At 40.2% G+C, this 21,867-nt stretch overlaps 1 protein-coding gene across 1 annotated transcript in view; it reads right to left on the bottom strand.

The window, feature by feature from the left end:
* The window catches only part of hs6st3b (heparan sulfate 6-O-sulfotransferase 3b), a 107,850-nt gene that overhangs the window by 4,166 nt on the left and 81,817 nt on the right, over positions 1–21,867 (bottom strand). The window lies entirely within an intron of this gene.

Here is a 21,867-nt window from a genome sequence, read left to right as displayed (position 1 = left end):
AACATTCTCTGACAGTAGGCTGAATGTTTTTACAATGACTATGATCAGTTTGTTCATCCATCAGCTGTCTGAGAAAACTCAGTCCAGAGAAATTGTAATCCACAGGCACTTTCAGGAGAGAGCAGCTGTTAAATGAAACATATTCTTTTTACACACATCACTGCCTCTCCTCCAGAGTGAGACTATCTGCTCAGTCCTCATAAGCCTCAGAACAGCCACTGAACACTGACGAGAAATGAGAACTTTTCATTTCAATTCTTCCACAGTTCCCAAAGACAGCAGAGGGCATTTTGCAGGTTAGACTTTTAAAAGAGACTTTTGAATTTGCCACTAACTTGAAATGCAAAGAAAACTAGTATAGTAATTGCAATAAATACAAGTAAACCGATATAAACACGAGACGAGCATTTCACAAAGCTGGATTTCTCAGTTAGCCAGAAAGCTTCATCCCAAAGATGGGAACTGTAGAATATGAATGTCCCTCAGCTCTTTTCCTATTAGACAGGCTTGACTTTCAGGTTTTCTGGCTAACCAGAGAAATCCTGCTTTGTGAAATACCCCCAAGGGCCAGACAAGGACTACTAAATGAATGAGTCCTGAATTTGTGTCCAGATATTCAGAAACATGTTAATCTTATATACAATGACTGTCAAACAGCAAAGTTGCGTATCTGATCATAAAATGAGTGCACGCAAGCTTCACTGGCAGTTTCTTTCTTCTTTATTTATTTCTTTATTATTTATTTCAATTCTGTTAAATTTTTTTATTACTGACACCAGCCCAAAAATAAACAATACAAAACACCCTTAGTGCAGAAGTATCTTATACACTGGAACGATGGAGCATTTAAATATGGTAATTTAGGAAAATCACACTATGAAATTGCATCACTCTACCATCTGAAAAAAAAAGTTTGGTTTATTTTAAAATTTATGCCTTCCAGTTACTGGAGCACAGCAATTGGCTCATGAGTTGGCTCATCTTTTGCACAAGTTTCGTTGTTTTCAAGTCATACGAAAGTTTCATGAATCAGACGCAGAGTAGTTCAGATGACATTAAAAGAGGTCAAACCTCCGCTCCTTTTTTATACAACCTTGAGGAAAAAGAACCAATGTATATACAATTATCAATCAGGCATCAGGAGCATCAGGCACTACAAGACAAGACCAAAATCCATATCAAAATAGAACATTGGGCCCAATTCATCTACCATTCTTAAGATGAAATTTCTCCATAAAACACTTTTTATGAAGATTCTGATACTGACCAATGTTTTCTTATTTGGGATTTGTACTTAGGTAAGAACATAATCTACACACACTCAAGAGCACAATTCTTTTTCTTGGGACCATTCTCAAGAGCAAATTTAAGAAAAGCATATTGGTGAATGAGGCTAATTTATCCTCCAGTTATACAGAAACACCTCTGTGGGCCAATGAAATAGCCAATGGAAAACCCCATATCATAATATCCCTCAATTGGAATGGAATAGTCTAAATTGGAATAGATCAGATCAAATCCAACATTCGATATCAGTCAGAAGAAGTGGTAAAGAATGGCGGGACACAAGGGTTCTAATTGTCTTCTTTATGGGATGGGAGTGACCAGTTCAACTTGATCTGCAGTTTGACATACACACTACTATACAGTATCATACAGAAGTATAGTAGTAGTGGTCACATCGTAATTATTTACCAAAACATATGTCTTTCCACTTTATGCTGCTATTGAACAATGCCCAAATTGTGATAAAAACTATTTGACCAAGTTCCCACCCTCAGGTTACCTTCATCAGCTCCTTAGGATCAAGTAGCACCTTCCCTGAACCTCTGTGAAAGAGCTCTCCCTGAAAACGGGTTCTTCTACAGGCTCTACCTGGAGGGTTTACTTCTTTAAAAGTGCAGATGTCAGTGGTGGCATATTAGCAGCAGGCTGATGACTTAATGAAGGGGGAAATGTCAGGCTGGGAGAAATGGCCTCCCGATTGCAGAGAGCTCCTAAAGCAGTGCAGGTGGTGACTGGCCGGTCTGTCTCTGAGGAGACATATCTTCTGAGCTGGAGAGAATACGGAATGAAGGCAGTGATACTGTGATGCTTCCCCAGAGAGGAGACAATGGCTGTGAGAGAGCTTCTCTACATTCCCCTTATCCATCTTCATCTCCCTCAGGAACACGACAAAGGTGGCCATGACAAAGTCACTGCTCTTTCAAACGGCAGGTTTCTGCCTTTGAGTAATCAGAGCTTGGCACAAAACTCGTTCTCAGACTCATTCGCAGTCCACTTCAGGTGCCCGTTCAGCCATCTGAACATTAACTACAGGTAGAGATGGTACCAATATGTCTTTATATGTCCGATACCGAACACTTGAACACTAGCTGAAAACAATCAGATCTTTTATATATTTATTTCAACTGCTAAGCTTTTACACTACTTATTTTTAACCTTTTATGCTCCAGGGTATATTTTGGTTTATCCATCTGAATTTGCGTGACCAAATCGTAAGGCACATTATTCAGTAACTGCATGAAATAAATGGAATTTATTTTAAAATATCCCCTCAAATTAACAGAAAATGTGTTTTATGATCACACGTATCACTACATGCTTACAATTTACTGCTGTAAGCCAAAAATCTCAGATGCTCTTTGTGTTATTTTATAAGAATCATTTTCACAGAGCAGATCACTGAAGAGACGCCGTCTGTTTATAGTTTACAGCCCAGATTTGGGGGAAAACGGGTCGACTTTCAGGAGAAAAACAAAGTTCAGCTTCTTTTATTATAAGGGTTTAAAATGACATCACCGTCTATTAGACTGGAGAGAAGAGCTACAGCCTCACACGACGCCCAGCTTCTGAATGGAGCTTATGGAATATGAACGTTATGAAGAACAAGTGCGTTTTGGAACCACCGGTGGTCTTAAGGAGTTGAGGTTTTAACAGATGTCCTCCATTTAAGATGACCATCTAGAAGTATCATGCTTAAACTGGTCAAATGTTATTGGCCAACAATGTGACTTGTACAAAACCTGCTCACACTGTGTTGCACAATTAACTGAAACACGGGTCAAAAACTGTAGGTCTTTCAAGTGACCCTTAGTCCAGTTTGCTTCTGGTCAGAACTAATTTTTATAATTCAACAATTTTTTTTTTTTGGGCTGAAATTTTGCAAGTCTGTGTTGACTTATTAGTGAGCTAAGCGTCAGTTCAAGTCGATCTGCGAGCCAGCTAAGCATGAGTCCAAGTCGAGTCACAATCCAGTTAAGCATGAGTCAGAGTTGAATTGCACGTCAGCTAAGTGGGAGTCCGAGACTGAGTCACGTTGCCACTCGGTTAAGAGTGATTCCAAGTTGAGTCAGGTTGGTTAACCACGAGTCTGAATCATAACACACTTACATGCATTTCTGAGTTAAGTCACAAGTCAGTTAAGTGCATGCCCGAGTCCAACTGTGAGTCAAAGTGCAAATCCAAGTGCAAGTCCAGTCATGAGTCAGTTAAGTGCGAGTCTGAATCGAGTCACAAGTCGGTTAAGCCTGAGTCAAGTTGCCACTTGATTAAAAGTGCATCCAAGTCAAGCTAATTAAGTGCAAGTCTGAGTCATAACAGACTTAAGTGCTTGTCTGAGGTAAGTCAAGATTTAGTTAAGTGCATGCCAGGGTTGAGTTGCGAGTCAGTTAAGTACAAATCCAAATCAAGTCACCAGACAGTTAAATGTGAGTCTGAGTCGGGTCAAGAGTCAGTTAAGCCCAAGTCCAAATCACAAATCAGTGAAGTGTGAGTCCAAGTCGATTCACAAGTCAGTTAAGTGCATGTCCAAGTTGAGTCGTCAGTCAGTTAAGTCCGAGTTCGAGTCAAATCAAGAGTCAGTTACGTGCAATCTGAGTCGACTAGCGAGGCAATGAAAGGCATGTCCAAGTCAAGTCATCAGACAGGTAAACACGCGACTTGAGTGAAACTTCTGTCGAACTCATTAACTCGGGTCTCGCTTGTCCTGTTTCAACATTTGACTTCTTTCAGATGCTCATCTTGCACAAGACCAAGCTAATAATGGCAGATGAGCAATAGTGAAGCATTTGACTTTGAAACATTCGCTGTGGAAATATTTTCAAAGGCAGTGGTGACCAGATCGTTTGCAGCCCTATCCACAGTGCCCGGGGAGCAATTGGGGGTCAGGTGTCTTGCTGGACTGTCGGCACTGGGGATCAAACTTGCAACCGGTCACAGGGCCAGTTCCCTAACCTCCAGCCCATGACTGCCCATTTTTGACCTACAGCCTGCCGTTGCAGATGAACAGAAGTAAAAAATACAACTCTAAACTTTTCATAATGGACTCATTAGGAGGAGCTTATGAGGAACAAGGTTAATTGATGCTCATAACTGTCATGCATACCCCAACAAGGCATGTTGGAGAGCAATGGAGCACAGGACGAGCAAGGCCTGTGAGGATGACAGTGATATCAGCCGGTAGTCTGTGATTAGTACAGTGCTGCTGGCAGCTTTATCCCGGCTCTTCCTCCCAGAGTGGGTGGACTGCAGACACGCTCTCATTAGGCTGTCTCCAGGACAAAAACACATGCAGCAAGTGTTGTCGGAGCAAGCCGACCGAGAGAAAAAAAAGCCACTGCTAAACACCATCAGTGTCACGGCGCATTAGCCTCAAGCTATTCCAGCCCTGCCGCTCGCCTTATCTCAGAGTAAAACCTCTGGCATATGAAATGAAGACAAGTAGAGTTCTCACATTAAAAGGTTCCAAATAGTTCAATATTTTGGCAATTAAGCCTTTCTTGACTTATCTAGTCAGATCATTTCACCGAGAGATTTTTTTGGTCTTTAATTGAAGTTTTACAACAACAAAACACTTACAACACTTAGTATGATATACTGGAGAGTATTTATACTGGAACGGCTAAAAGATTCTGGGTTATTGTAAATATGCTGTGTAGGCCCCAAAACCTTCTTCAATGTTAATGTTTCAATGTTTCTCAGTCAACATTTGGGTGACCATCAGGGTGACCATCAGGGTGACATCCTCTTTTTCCAGAGCATCTCCTCTTTCTGGAACCTAAAAAAACGCATCCGGCTGGGATTTCTAAATTGCCTAAAATGTTGACATTTGCATCTGCCCTGTGCCACGCACCTGCCCTGCAATGCCCTCTTTTTTGAAAAATGTCACCCTACTGAGTCAGCATTCTAATTTTTGTAATTCGATTAAAGCAATAGGACAGGAGAAGCCGTTCTTACAGTGATTTTACCACGAGTATGGGATATTGTTAGGCACAACCCAAGAAGGAGTGCTTAAAACCCATCCTCTTGCTCATCAAATTACCACCACAATGATGATGCTAATTTATACTAGCATCTGTGTGCAACTTCTAGCATCAAGCTAACAATTCCACACATTAGTTTTCCAACACTGGGTTTAATTCTACGTATGGCAGCTCTAGTTTTCAGTTATACAGTAAATGCTTCAATTCAAAGCCTACTGAACAGCACCAGTGAAGCCTGCCAGCTATCTGAATAGTCTAGTTCTAGATGTTCAACAAAACCAGGTTCTTAGGCAAGGTTTGTATAATTAGATCTAGGGTCTAATTCAAATACATGCTGATGCCTAGTTCCATCTATTAATAGTGATCCATGCAAGCAACCGACTGGTGTATTAATGCAGTATTCAATTGTTGTGAGGTGGTCATAGATCGGTGTGTATCTTGAGTATGCAACTATCCATTTATCCATTACATATTTGGTCTGTTTACACCATAAAACCCTTAAATTGCAATTCATCTGGGATGTTGATGCATCGTGTAAAGTGTCTCTTTGCTGGAGTGCAGTAAATCAAATGCCTGTAAGTCAGTGTAGATGTGCCACAGATGGCTCCATTACAAGAAACAGCAAATCTCAAAAGTAAATGTATAGTACAATATGTCCCAGCAACACACAGAGGAGTAAAATCACTAGGAACAGATAAGGCTGAGCACACACAGTGCAAACATTAACTCAGGAATCAGGCCCAGACAACTGGCAGAACAGGCTTTTTTCGTCCTGGAAGAGAAGAAGCTTTGGAAGGAAGGGAGGCCATACTGCAGCACTGTTGGAGCAACTTGGCTCTTTTCTGCTCTGTAACAATGACAACAGCGAGGAAGTGCGATATTGTGACATGAATATTCCTGAGCAGCTTTTTAAATCAGTGCTTTGCTTTGCTCATATGTGAGGCTGTGTCAACCAGGAATCTGTTGAATTGTGCGTGTAACCTAATCAGGACATTCTACACAGCTCAACTTGTCTTGTCTTGCTTTTTTTGTATGGTGATCTACACGTATAGCAGACATTCTCTGGAATCTCAACTACGTTTAGCTGATGCCAAGATAGCAAGAACAGATTTTGGGAGAGTGCGTCAGCCTCTAATCATTTCAGTTGGGAAGTAATGTGTTGTGTAGCTATGCAGGGAGGTGAAAGGGACTCCTCTGATCTCCAGCTTAGCAGCCTATTCAACATTTGGCTGCTGTTTGTTGGGACGGTAAACGCTTGTGTAAATTGTGTTCTGCGGCTGATTAGTTTTGCAGGCCACCTGTTTCTCTTTCATCATCTGTGAAAGTATGAATATGCGGAGGAATCTCCTGCCTGCTTCACAAGGCAGGGCTAGCTCAGATGTGTGCTAGCCTTTCATCTCTGACCTGGCCAGTGCTCAAAGCTAGCACTCCATCAGAGGTTTGTTCAGCTGCTGCATCAAACACTCTGAAGCTCTCAAGATAGACACACACATACACCAGAAGATCCCGCCAGGAACTTGTTGGAGCTGTTTCTTTGAGAGCAAAGAGGTTACTTTTCTATGTATCTAGGATTATCATTAAAATAGTTTCAATGTATCGGGCAAACTTCTTATACCAGCAGGGCACAAACAAGCACAAATAACGTGATGTACAATGTATAGACATTAACCCGTTTAGCTGAATGCCTGAATCAGGGATGTTCTGAAATGAACATGCAGCAGACCCTCAGTCACCTCCTGCTGTTGAGTCTGTTGCAACTGAAGTAGTTCCCTTTGTTTTTGGCACAAAGGGCATAAAAGAATGGCTGGTCTTTTGGGGTTAGCCTTACCTAGTATGGATTCCACACTGATGAGGAAAAGTGCGACTGATGAATAATGGTAGTATTTTCCATTAGTATCTGACGGTATGTATGAGACAAATGACTTGAGAAATACAACAAAACTAAAGTTGGCTTCTTATTCCAATTTCCCAGCTCCATCTTAAATGGTGCCACGATGTAAATCAGGTATCAGTATGAGCACTGGCAACTTGTCTTGTGACTACATGTAGCCCCATTTTTGCCAGGTCCATGGGGCTAATGTTAGAAAGCAATAGTGAAATAATTTTAGCTATATATTTTGTTAGTTTTGTTTTTATTATTTTGCACAATGAAAAATGGTTCAGATTTACTTGCTAAAAATCTGAAATATTTTATACACACTATATTGCCAAAAGTGTTCACTCACTCATCCAAATAATTGAATTCAGGTGTTCCAGTCACTTCCACGGCCAGAGGTGTATAAAACCAAGCCCCTAGTCCTGCAGACTGCTTCTACAGACATTAGTGAAAGAATGAGATTTTGGACAAATTTCATGCTCCCAACTTTGTGGGAACAGTTTGGGGACGGTCCCTTCCTGTTCCAACATGACTGCGCACCAGTGCACAAAGCAGGTCCATAAAGACACGGATGAGCCAGTTTGGTGTGGAAGAACTTGACTGGCCTACACAGAGTCCTGACCTCAACCCGATAGAACACCTTTGGGATGGATTAGAGCGGAGACTGCGAGCCAGGCCTTCTCGTCCAACATCAGTGTCCTACCTCACAAATGCGCTTCTGGACGAACGGACAAAAATTTCCATCAACACACTCCTTGTGAAAAGCTTCCTAGAAGAATTGAAGCTGTCCATGTGTTCAGATGATCGAGACTCTGTAGACAGACTCGGTGGATGTCACAAAATGTTCTATATTCAAACGATGAAAAAACTGAAATACTGATTGTTGGAACAGAAACTCAGAGGAATGCTTTGAGAAATTTGGCTCCTTAGCTTCATATACGAAACCAGAAGTAGGAAACCTGGGTGTTCTGTTCTTAGGCTCTGAGCTCCCACATGTAAACACAATTAAAGGAGCTTTTTATCATTTGAGAAATATTGCTACAGTTCGACCTTTTCTCTCAAAGCGACGCAGAGAAACTTGTTCATGCATTTGTTACAAGCAGACCTGATTGCTGTAAAGCTATTCTTACTGGACTTCCCAAGAAAACAAAACATCCTTTCCAACTCGTACAAAATGCAGCAGCATCCTAACAGAAACAAAACCGAGAGATTAGATCACTTTCGTTTTAAAAGCACTGGCTGCCAAAGCTCAAAGCTCACTTTTAAAAAACATAATGTCTCTTTTTAACTCAGCATTTAATTATAACTCTACATCGCGTGGTATTTATCTTTTAATTTGATCTGTCATATTTTTAGGATTCTAAATTAGTACTTATAATTTCTTGAATAACTATGTTTTATCACCTCTCTGTAAAGCACTTTGGGCTGCCACCGGCATGAAAAGTGCTATAAAAACAATTTTTGTTACTATTATTATTATTATTATTATAATTATTATTATTATTATTATTATTATATAACTTGCCTGTTGGGAGTCCCAAAGACATTTCTGCTTTTAAAAACATTCTTCACAATTTTCTTTAGCACTATTAGTTTATTCTTAGAATAAAACCTGTTGTTGTTGTTGTTGTTGTTGTTGTTGTCGTCATACACATGATATGACCAAAGGCGCACAGATGTTTTAGCCATGCACATTGCAAACAAGTGTATAAATTAAGCCATGCAGTCTCTGCATTGGCAGTAGAATGTGTCATACTGAAGAGCTCAGCGACTGTAAACATGGCACTGATAATGGACGCCACTTTTGCCACAGGTCAGTTTGTGAAATTTCTGCTGTGCTACATTTGCCCTTGTAAGCACTATTATTCCAAAAAAGAAGCTTGTAGGAACAACAACTCGCAAACAAACTCACAGAGCATGTCCGCCGAGTGCTGAAACACATCGGGCTTAATGTTTTCTCTCACTGCAGAGCTCCAAACTGCCTCTGGAAGCAAAACCAGCACAACAATGGTACATTGTGAGCCTCATGAAATGGGTTTCCAAGGCTGAGGCAGCAGCACACAAGCGTTAGGCCTGATTCACACATGCTACACATGCGACGCAGAACATCTTGATTTTCATTTCAATGCTCCCGTTAACAGAACAGCACTTTCACACAGGCAGCACGTGAGGAGCGACAGAGCATCCCAGATGCCTCACTGAAGCAGAGTGGTATTTAGAGAAGAGACAAGGAGCTGATTTGTAAAAGACACTGAAATAAGTCATGAAAATGAAGGAAAACTGAGTAAGAACATGAAGAACACAAATTTTTTAATTGCAGTTAATTCAGGAACATTTTTAGGTGGAATACTTGTAAAACATTCTATGCTGCATGTAGATTGCTCTACCAGGCTCATAGCTTTTGCCCAATCACAAGCCAGAATGCTCTGGAGGGTGATCACATGTACACTGCCCTTTTATAAATGACTTTTTTATTGAGCAGAGTGACTGATTTGACTAGTTATCCACTGTATAACTTTCCTGCTGCTCTGCAAATGCTGTATGTATGAAAGGCCATGAGAGCTGTATCAGTCACGTCATTCACACATGCAGAGGTAACATGTGAATCAGGCCTAAGATCAGTATGCGCTATGCCAAGTGTCGGCTGGAGCTGTGTGAAGCAAGCTTCCATTGGACTGTCAATTTGTATTTTTTCCTCTTCTGTAGTAATTTTGCTACTTATTTGATGGACAGGGCCTGTGTGACTCTTCTGTACTATTATTTAGAACTTTTCTTCTGTCCAGTGCTGTCCAGTGCTCCTGATGAGTAAGCAACCTCTGTTGCTCTTGTGACTGTGTAAAACATTTCCAGTACGGATGTGTCAAAATTGATCCGCAGAAGCAGATTTTTCCACAAAGGAGTCCAGTCATCTCTGACTAAAATTCTTGGTTTTATTTCCCAATATCATTTACTTGTACTTTGTGAGTTCCGAGGAATGGAAGGTGAGGCTGTGAATTTATAGGGTATTCGATTGGAAGAAGAAGTTGTTTCCGGCATATTCCTACCTCCAGACTTCAGTTATAACATAACTACATTAATATCTCGAAGGGAAGTTCTCCCAACATAAAAGGACAACAGGCTTCTTAAACATAGTCTAGAACTTAACACACTGGCTTAAAATGTTATTTACAATAAAGCAATTTGGGCAAGTTTAAAAATTTTCATTACTATTACTAATGTTTGTCCTGTAGTGTAAGTCTCGATTACAGTGCTCTCCAAAATAGGCACCCATCATACGATAAGAACAAAAAAAAAAAATCACATTCCAATAAATTGAAATTATTCAAAGATAAATTAACTCAAAATTAGTTTAAATAATTTGTCTCGATTGCCAACCATGCATTTAATACTTTACTCACACTTCCTTTGCTAAGATGACAGCACTGAGTCTCCTCTTATAATATTGGATGAGGTGGGATGTGAGATTATTACTCAATACAAAATCCCTCCGGATCCTTGTATGGCCCCTGCAAAGGCCCAACTCTGTGGTCAGCGAACCATTTTTGTGTGGATTTGGAGGTAGGCTTTAGATCATTGTCCTGCTGGCAGATCCAGCCGTAACCCAGTCTTAGCCTCCTGGCAGAGTCAGCAAGATTTTGATCTAAAATCTAATGGTATTTGATGCCATGTACCCCAACAGGATTTCCAGGGCCTTTGAAACAGAAACAGCCCCACAACATCACAGACCCACCAGGTTTTATGATGTGGATCAAACTTTCTGCTTTATCTCCACTCGTTTCACTCCGAATCCATCTCTGCTTATTTCCAACCAAAACACTCTGCATCTGCCTCATCTGATCATAGAACCTCCTTCCATTGATGGTTAATGACATCCAGCAACTGTATGTGGTTTGACAGCAGACACTTTCACTTGGCAAGCCTTCAAAATATAAATGTAAATTTAAAATATAAATAAACACAGCCTGAAAACCCCTAAGTAAACCAAGGGGATGTTTAAACCAAGGTGATGATGACTATAGTAGCTCCAATGACCAGAACATAATAAGGTGACAAAATGACTGCAATATATAATGATGGGCTACTGAAAATGTTTATATTCTAAAATTCTAAAGTTATATTTACCATAACTAGCTCAAGTTAAAACAACCACACATGCCATGGCTCAGTGTGCATCAGTAGTTCTCAGAAGCCGTCTTTGTCCACCAAGCTCTTCTCTACAATAGCTTAGTCTTATCTCTTGCAGATGTTTGCTTTCAATATATTATGTTGTTGTTTCAGTATGAGCACATCATCCTTTCAAAAGCAATATTATTACATGTATGCATCATTTACAGAAGTATGTCTACCCAGTAAAGTCAGTTTATAGCAACCTCATACATACAATCTCTATTTTGTTCAGACCATGCCTTCAACATGGTGGTGGTAGTATGAGAGAAGACTGATTGAGGGAGGGTGGAGAACTCAAGAGAGCTCTAGGCAGCTTCTGTCTGTAGCTGGAAGGTCCCCCCCATAGCTGTAGTTGGACTGAAGCTGGCCTAAGGAACAGGGAGGAGATGGGGTGGCGGTGGGGATTGCGAATACTTCGTCATTGGAATGGAAGGTGAGAATGTGAATGTATAGGGTGTTATACTGGATGAAGGAGGGGTTTCAGGCATGTTCCTCTCCCCAAACTCCAGTTATATCATAACTACACTATGTACTGTTGAATAAACTAATAGAGGAGTTTTCATTTTAAAACAAAACACCTTTATATGAGGTTTTTGTTTGTCTGTTTTATATAGTTTGTAATATGTTTGAGATTTAGAGACTTCATCCCATGGTCAAGCGAGAACCAGCTGACAAACTTTGCTTTATGGTACTGGAGTTTGATTAGGCCACAAGTCAGGAAACTTGGTGAGGACTTTGTGTCATGACTTGGGAGTGTGATCAATGTGCAAGCTGGTGAATCTGGACCATGCCAGTCGAGTCTAACTGGGCCACAATGCAGAGTATTTTGCACTATGGCAATGGAGTCTGAACAGCCCACAAGCTGGGGACATAAAAAATGATAGTAGAGTCTGACTGGGCCATTAGCCAGGGACTTTGCATACTGACAGGGGAGTTTAATCAGTCCGTGAGCCAGGGACAGGGTTTGACCAGGCAATGAACCAATAAACTTTGCACCATGACAGATGATTCAGAACTGCGCTGGGGGCTTTAAGCCATGATGGCAGAGTCTGACCGGGCCATGAGCCAGGGTCTTTGCACAGTTACAGGGAAGTCTGCTCACACTGCAAGCCAGGGACTTCACAAGGTGACCGCAGGGTGTGACCAGGCCATGAGCCAATGAACACCATGACAGGGGAGTCTAAACAGCCTACGAGTTGGGGACTTTAAACTGTGACAGTTGAGTTTGACCGGGCCATGAGCCAGAACACTTTTGACAGAGGAGCCTGATCAGTCCGCAAGCCAGGGACTTTGCAAGGTGACAGCGGAGTGTGACCAGACCACGAGCCAATGAACTTTACACCATGACAGGGGAGCCTGATCAGTCCGCAAGCCAGGGACTTTGCAAGGTGACAGCAGAGTGTGACCAGACCACGAGCCAATGAACTTTACACCATGACAGGGGAGCCTGATCAGCCCACAAGCTGGGAACTTTAAACTGTGACGCTGGAGTCTGACCAGACCATTAGGTGGGGACATCATGCCATTACAGTAGAGTTTGACCAGGCTGCAAGTCAGGGATTTGCAATGTGCTGTCATTTGGAAAAGCACAACACCTTTCAATATGAATAAAAAAAAAAAAAACACACTACATGAATTATTATCATACATTTTTCAGCAACCATATTCTACAAATATCAGTTGGAATGTGAGATCACCAGTGTAGAGTATCGAAAGCTTTACTCTCCTTTCAGTATTCTGTTTCCATTTGACTCTGTCTCAGTTAATAGTATGATGTTATCTTGGCATACTTTATTATTTTGGACAAAATTCTGCAACTCTTTTTAAGTAATAGACTATTTTTCAGCAGCAAACTGGGCAATGGCTAAAAACAACTAATTTAAATTTGCATTTCAGACATTAACCCACCCTCATTAACACTGGATCCATATCAGTTCTTTTAAGTTGCAAAGAACTTAAAATAAAGCCCAAAAGCATGAACAGAAGGCAGGTGTTCTCTTACATCATGAACAGAAAAAAGGATGTTAAATGCAAGTTAAATGTAATCTCTTCTAATTGAAACACTTCCAAATGTTTTCTTATGCTTACTGTGAGAAATGAATGTGCTCATTTCATGAGCGTTCATTTCCAAGTGCACATCAGAACATATCCATGTCAGTGGAAGATTACGTCACCATCCCTTAACACATCGTAAGGCAATCAACACCTCTGGGATCAGAAGTCAACGTTTCAGAGAGCATATTAACATGTTTTTGCTTGTGGGAACAACAGCTCTGCTGTTTTATACAGTGTATGTTCAAAAGTATTATGTATTTGCTGACATGAGTGTTCGGTTGCACACAAACAGCTTGTATAATTGCCAGAAGAAGCAGTGCCATTAGAAGATGACACTCTGGAGCTGCTGTGCATGAGCCTAAGGTCACCACTCCCAATTCCAAGCATCAACTAGGAGTTATAAAGCTCCTACACTCCTAAAAGAGATGGTTCTTCAAGCGTTCTTTAGTAAAGAAAATGCAACTCTTTTCCTAAGTGATGGAGCTCCATCCAATACCTTGGGCTGAGTTGACGTGATCCGGAACTTATCATCCAAAATCAGTTTCTGACCTAACTAATGCTCTTGTGGCTGCAATCAAATCCTCACAGCAATGTTTACAGCAACATCTAGTGTAAAGCCTCCCCAGAAGAGTAGAGACTGTTACTGCAAAGTAGTACCCTTCATTTCAGAAGAAATGATGAATGAGCAGGTGTCTATTTACATTTGGAGATAGTCTAGTGAACATTGTTGGCTTTCCATCAAAGTTCATTTCATGGTTAGATTTGACCGTTGGTAAATTTGACTGACAGTTTGGTTAATCATCAATTTTGTCCTGGGGGGTGGTCTGTACAGTCAAACTTGGGTTTGCATGGAAATTATTACATTCCGGAGGAATACTGAGGTGTTCCCAAGACAGTCGAGAGATATAATCCTTCCAATGTGTCCTGGGTCTTCCCCGGGACCTCCTCCTGGTCGGACATGTCTGGAACACCTCCCTAGGGAGGCGTCCAGAGGCCATCCTTGCCTGAACCACCTCAACTGTATAAAATAAGGTCCTAGCTGTGTGTACGTGAGTGTGTGTGTAAAATTTAACCCTGTAACAGCTGGGTGAAAATGTTCCTCTTGGTTCTCCTTAGCTGATCTGATGATGTGAGTGGTTCCGAAAGCCCTTGGTAAACTGCAGTGTAAACCAAAGTCATTTAATGTTGCAAAGAACTTTCACGTGACGTAATGACCTTAGCTGTACTGAGAATTACGTTAGCCTGTGAAACATACTATGAGCTCCAGATCAACTTTTGCAAATGTGAGAATACAGAGGTCAAAAGGAATGACAAAGAACATCTATGGCTGCCTCTAGTGCAGCCTTAGGCCACACAGCACCACTAACATCAGCATGGCACCATAGCACTCACACCCCCAGGCCACTAACTACATTAGCATGAACACGCATCATTCTGAAGACCAAACAAGGACAGCTTAGTGTCTCTACTACAATATACAGAGGTTATGGACAGATTAATCAAATGATAACGAAGCCTTAAAGACAGCTGTTAGTAGTGCTAGCCTTGATTCTAATCATGTTACAGTTTTCCTTGAAAACATTGATAAGCTCATCTTTTTTTCTTGTAATGTACTCTGAAATAGACAAAACCTCTAGACAACAGACAAACAAACCAACGTCCTATGACGCCCTATATAGGATTAGCATAAAGACCGCACATCAGGATGCATGATGCAGAACTGCACATCACAATCATCTTGCAAACAAGAACAAGAAGAAGAAGAAGAAGGCAGGTAACACCTTGTAACACCTGAGGCATAAAATGATATATTTTGATATATTTCATTTCTGTTCCTCAATCCATAATTAGCAGCAGAGGCTTCCAACTTTGACGAATTTGGATTGTGGATCTTTCTCAGCACTGCAGTAATACTGAGGTGGTGGCGTGTTAGTGTTAGCAGTGCTGCTGAAGTTTTAAAACACTGTGTCCACTCACTGTCCACTCTATTAGACACTCCTACCGCTTTGTGGCATTTATAGTGACTCAAAATGTGCTCTACCAAATGGTTGAGCACAACATTAAAGGGTTAAAGCTCATCAAAAGGCAGTGTTTCACAGACTCACAGGCTCTGTGCATTCCAGCATCTGCTCCATCACCTCAGTTCTTGCTGGGTTTGGCATTTAACTCACGAGTCCCCAGGACTGGGACAGGGAGCGGCTGGAGTAGCATTTCATGCAGATGAAAGAAGCTGTTTGCAAATAATTCAGACAAATTAATCAACACAAATTCGATTTTCAGTGATATATAAGAAAGCAGGAGCTGAACTATGGATTTCTAATTCACCAAAAGAGTAAAGCTTCACTGCCAGCAAAGAGTTTTATGAGTACAAACACTCTGATCTTCCATCTCAGTTTAATGAGATTCATTCGTTTCACATTTTAAATGCAGAAAAACACTTCACTAAACAATAAAGGCATATATAACTGCGGCTGTTTGCTGTAAAAGTTTTGCAACACAGGTTTTACTCCAATCTCTCTTGGGGCGGCGAACAGATACAAGAGCTTTAGGAAAGTATCTAAAGAACTTTAATTACTTTTTGTGCTTCCTTGTACTTTGTGTTGTCTGGTCTTATTACTGTGTGCGACCAAACACCAAACAAACAAACGGCTTGTAAATTGGGAAAACATCTTGTCCAGTACAACTTCCTGAAAAAACCCTTTTACCAGTGACAATCTTACAACCTTATGAAGCTATGCAGCAAATCTTGCTTGAGGATTTAAAACAGGGCAATGTCTTCTTCATTTGAAATACAAAGACTGAAAAAACCCCAAATTCTGTGGTCAGTGAAACATTTCTGTGTTGATTTTGAGGTGTGTTTTGGATCATTGTCCTGCTGGAAGTTTAAGATTCCTGCGGCAGTCAGGCTTTGATTTTATTTGTGCTAGTACATAAAGGTGTCTCTGATGCCATGTATCTGAATAAATTGTCCAGGGCCTTCAGAAGAAAAACAGCCCCACAGTATCACAGCTCTACCCCCATACTTCACAGTGGGGATTAGGTACTTTTCTGCATGGCTGTCCACGGCAAACTCATGTCTGGTGTCTCTGCTCGGTCTCAGCTGACCATAAATATAGTCCTACTGACAGTTCCAGTAACATTTGCAACATAATTTTGGTTATATAGGTGATGTTTGATTGTAGTTTTGTAATTTGGGGGACAATCTGACCCCCAGGCCTAACTAATGTCTGCAGTTCCCTATTTGGCCTCTTTGGAGATTCTTTCCACTCAAACCACCCTCTTCGCTGTGTGTGGGGTCAGTTTAGGCATACGTCCTCTTCCCAGCAGATCTTTTACATATCTAGCAGTTTTAAACTTAAGCCATTTGCTGATTTGTACAGCTAAATAACCTTGTGTTGTACATCAGTGCTGTTTTCTCTGGTGTTGCTCATAACGATGGATGTATAAGATAATTTGACCATTGTTTCATCTCATATATATATAATGATATATATATATATTTAAAATGGAATTCTTTAGTTACATTTAACACTTAAGAATTTTTGAGGGTGCCAACAATTGTGACACACAGATATAAGAAAAATATTTTCTTCATGACAAGATAGTTTGTTTGTTTTTTTTCAATCATTATATCTTAAATAAAGGTTATAGCTTTATTTTTTATTTTTTTATTTTTATAGCTATATTTTAAGTGAAAGATAAAAAGGATACGTAATTCAGAAATTTTTACAGCTCATTTTGCTTATTATTACCAGGGGTGCTATTATTTGTGGAGGACACTATGACTGGTAACTGAACAGATATTATAACGCACTATGGAACCTGAATTTATGAAGTCATTTATGAAGTCACTTGCTTTCTATTGTGTTATACATGTAATTATAACTACTTGAGAGCAATTATAAAAGCTTATGCCTGTTATGGCAAAATGCTATAATGCCCTGTTAATGCATTTACGCACAAATACAGGACTGATAGGTTGTTAAGTGTTCCCAAAACTTTTTCTCTGGGACTATATGAAATATTCAGAAGGGGTTAATGTTTTTAGTAGCTGGAGAAAATGTTGTTTGTGTGAACCTCCAGCAGCATCCACACTTCATTTTCTCAACAAATGAAGCAAAGAAACATTTTCCATCTCTAGAAAGCATGTAAAAGCATGCGCCTTATTCCCTGAGCTCATATTATACATTTCAGCGGAAAAGTCACTCTGACTAATAGCAAGACAGGAAAATATACAATGCATATAAAAGAACACTGGTTATTTGGTTTATGTAATTCCTGATAATAACCAAGACCATTAACCTTAAGGCCAATATGAAAAAAAACATTCAGTGGACAACATCTCACTTCCTTTTATATTCTTCTAAGGGAAATTTCATGCATAACAAATCAGTTATTTGAAGGCAACTGAGCTCCATCATTAAACACACAAATGGCTTCAAGCTTAATGAAGTTTAACGACTAAAACGGAGTTATCCAAGTTTTGATATCAAGACTATTACAGTCCCAGCCAGTATTAGTGCTTTATTACCATTTAAGATTGAATATTAAACTGGTTTAATTAGCCATCTGGTTACTGCTTCTCATACAGCTTATGAAAAATATGGTGGATGGTAGACCCTGATTCTGAAGTTATACTGCTTGCCTATATAAGTAATATACTCTCTATATACACACACACACATAGATATTTTCCTGCATTTAAGGATCCTGCACCAAAAAAAAGACTAAGCTTAGCACAAATAAAATGTTGATATTGGCCAAATTATTCCAGATAGATTTGGATGTAAATGCTTAGATCTTCCCATTGATGCTGCATGCTTCAGCACTGTGAGCTTGTGTGGACAACTAATTATTGGTTGAGCTTTGGTTGCTCCTACATCTTTCCACTTAACAATAACAGCACTTATAGTTGATGGGGGCAACTCTAGCAGGGCCAAGATTTGACAAACTGACCTGTCAGAAATCTCATGACCGCGTCATATTGAAAATCTGAGCTCTTCAGTATCCATTCTACTTGTCCATGGACATTGCATGGCTATGTTCTTGATTTTCTGAATCTGTTAATTATGTTAATAGCTGAACTCACTATTCAGAAGAGGTGTCCATATACTTTTGGTCAATTAATAGATTGGGTAGGGTGGGGATAGGCCATATGAGACTACTGTATTCATGTATTCATTTTTGTGGCATATACATTTAATACATATTCAGTACTGTACATATTTATATTGTAATTCTGAACGTTTTTCAGCCCTACGGTGCAGAATAAATGTACTTTCATCACTGATGTGAGTAGCTATTATTTTATATTGTATATTTTGATTTTGCCTGATAGTTGTTTGTGCTTTTATGATGTTGTATTATTACTTGTTTAAGGGAATAGTTCAGTAAAAACACTTCCCAATTTTCCACTTATGCTAAATGTAGTCAATCTTGTAAAATCCTACTTGTAAAATCCTTTTATTGGTTTTGTATTCTGTATTATTTGTAACTACGTTGCAAATTTATTGGCAATTCTGTCCATTGAATCTGACACCGTGAAATCCATTATTATCGTAATTAGCCCATCGTTCCATTCACGTCAAGCAACATAACCTTGTTTTCGTTTTAGCATGATACTGGGATTGTAGCATGAGGCTCCAGCATGACATCTAAAAATACCTAAACTTTCAATACAAGTGAGGGATAGCAAAAGAGCAAGAACCAGAGGAATGCAGAAAGAACAGAACATGGCGGCGTCTCTGTGGTACATTTCTATATCTGTACAACTTCGCTTCTCCCTCCTTGACAAGACGGAGCGCACTAGCCTGAAAACATGCATTATTTGCAACAGATATCATCCCCTAATGGTGCCTGTGCTCCCTCTGGCAGACCATAATGGACCGTTTTCCAGCCTCTCTGCATCTCGTTCTGTCTCTTTGATGGTGACGGAATGGGGACATTGAGTCACCTGGGAAGAAACAAGAGGAATGAGAGGAGCCCCTCATTGCCTTGTCAGGAAGATGGCATTAGGGGCACTTGACATGGCACGCACACTGAAAAAGGCTCACGCTGGTGGCAAAGCAAATACTACTGTCCTCCAATTCAAGCACACTGCAATATCCCCCTCAGTGCTTTGAAAAGAATGGAAGACCTCAGAGTCCTGCAAGGTTCCCCAGAGATCTTTCTCTAGGAGGTAACTGGTGATGTTGCTGTACATATTGTCTATTAGCAGGAAAATGCAACTCAAAGCTCATTCGCTAACTATGACTTGTTTGGTTTCATACTGGCTCTTGCTTGGTTCAAGACAAAGAAGAAGAAATGTCAACCAAAAATTCAACAAAAGACTTGTTAGTATAAATGTGCAAGACTGGATTGAACCCTGCTTTCTGTGGAGAGCAAGTAACTCAATGTAAAGCCACATACAGAATGCATGTACATAGCTCATGCCATGAATCATGCTCTATTTTGAATGTCTAGCCTGTAAAAGTACTTCAAACATGATAATTATTCTCAGGCCTAGTGCAACAGTAATGGCTGCTGTCACAACAAACCTGCATCACCATAAGGAGACGCATAAAAAGGAATTATATATGTATATACTGTTTTGTAGACCTTACAGACAAAGCTGTTCAGGTGACTGGACTTTATGCTAAACATGCGTCAATTTAGCTGATGTACAAGACCTTTAAGTATGGACGCTGAGCAAAAATACGTACTGCCACACTAAATTACTAACACACCAATCAAGAACAACATCATGACCACCTCCTCGTTTCTACACTCATTGTCCACTTTATCAGCTCCACTTACTGTATAGCTGCACTCTGTAGTTCTACAGTTACAGACTGTAGTCCATCTGTTTCTCTGATACTCTGTTACCCTGTTCTTCAGTGCTCAGGACCATGAACCCTCACAGAGCAGGTGCTATTGGAGTGGTGGATCATTCTCAGCACTGCAGTAACACTGACATGGTGGTGGTGTGTTAGAGCTGTTAGAGTGTTGTGCTGGTCTGAGTGGATCAGACAGAAGAGTGTTGCTGAGTAAGTGGAGCTGATAAAAAGGACAATGAATGTAGAAACAAGGAGGTGGTCATGATGTTATGCCTGATCGGTCTATGGTGCTTCACTGACTGGTTTGAATCTTTCCACCAAATGTGTCCCAAGAGTACAATGAAATGTGGTCTCTGTTGTCTTTAAAAAAAGTCTCTTTTATTTCAGAATTATATGTGGCTACAACAAAAAGTGTTATAACAGCAGAATTGGAACAATATCATACCGCATCCTTGAAAATAGACTGAACACTTAGGCAATTCAAGAATCCAGGCCATTTTTAGGTCCTGAAAGGAGGACGTGTCTTGGAAAAAGAGAACAGAAGTTGTTTCATTCACATTATCAATGAAAACATAGTCCGGCAAACGCAGACCAGCCCAACTAACATCTTCAGAGATAAGCACTGGCTATGGTTGACTTGGTAGACCCCTGGTTTACACCTGGACATTTCATGTGCTTTGTATCTGGATTGTATCCAGATAAGAGCATCACCACATGTACATCACATCTGGTTAGCTGTAGTGAATTCTGATTGATGCATAGTGTATAATATGCAAATCGGCTGAGAACACATCAACCAACTACCTGTATATTTTTTCAGTTAACACAATAAGGGAACTGTAGCGAGTGAATAAGCCAGGAACCAGTATAAGGAGCATTGTTATCATAAGGAAAGTGCTTTATACAAGCAGTACAGAGTCAGCTGCAGCTGAAACTGATTTATCTCATATCTCAGGGTGAAACATGGGAAAGCACCTAGTGTTATATATGGCTGTGACATTTTGTTGGTTGAGCGCAGTGAGTGTTGGGTGAAAAATGTGGCTATGTTCTCCATACTTCAGCAGGAAAACATCAGAAGCTGTGCTTTATTGTAAACACACTTACAAAGAGTTATTAGGCCCAATCCAAAGTGAACTTCAGCATAAAAGCGACAAATGGTGTAACATACAGTGTCAGTGTTACACTGACACCACCCCACAGTTTAAACCACAGATTTAACACTGCAGGTGTTAATTTAACCTACATTACAAATAACTTCATCATCAAGAATAAATCTGTGATATTTAGCTTTTTGGAAGATGTGAAAAAGCTACTAATCTGGATCCTGTTTGTTTCTTCTTTACATTTGAGTTTGAACTTGCATGTGTGGATGCAGCCACGAACTGTGTTCACAGAGAGTGGTTTTCCGAAGTGTTTGAGCCCATGCAGTGATTTCCAATTCAGAATAATGCCCGTTTGTAATGCAGTGCTGCCTGAGGGCCCAAAGATCACAGCCAGCAAATGCTGGTTTTTGGCCTCGTTCCTTACATAGAGATTTCTCAAGATTACCTGAATCTTTTAATGATATTATGCACCGTAAATGATGAAAAGCAAAAGTTCTTTGCTATTTTATGTTGAGAAACGTTGTTCTTGAATTGCTGCGCTATTTGATTGTGCAGTCTTTCACAGAGTGGTGAGCACCTCCTCACCT

The sequence above is a fragment of the Pygocentrus nattereri genome, chromosome 6, assembly GCF_015220715.1.
Source record: "Pygocentrus nattereri isolate fPygNat1 chromosome 6, fPygNat1.pri, whole genome shotgun sequence".
NCBI lineage: Eukaryota > Metazoa > Chordata > Actinopteri > Characiformes > Serrasalmidae > Pygocentrus > Pygocentrus nattereri.
The sequence above is the reverse complement of the archived record's forward strand: the minus strand, read 5'-3'. Positions and strand labels throughout refer to the sequence as shown.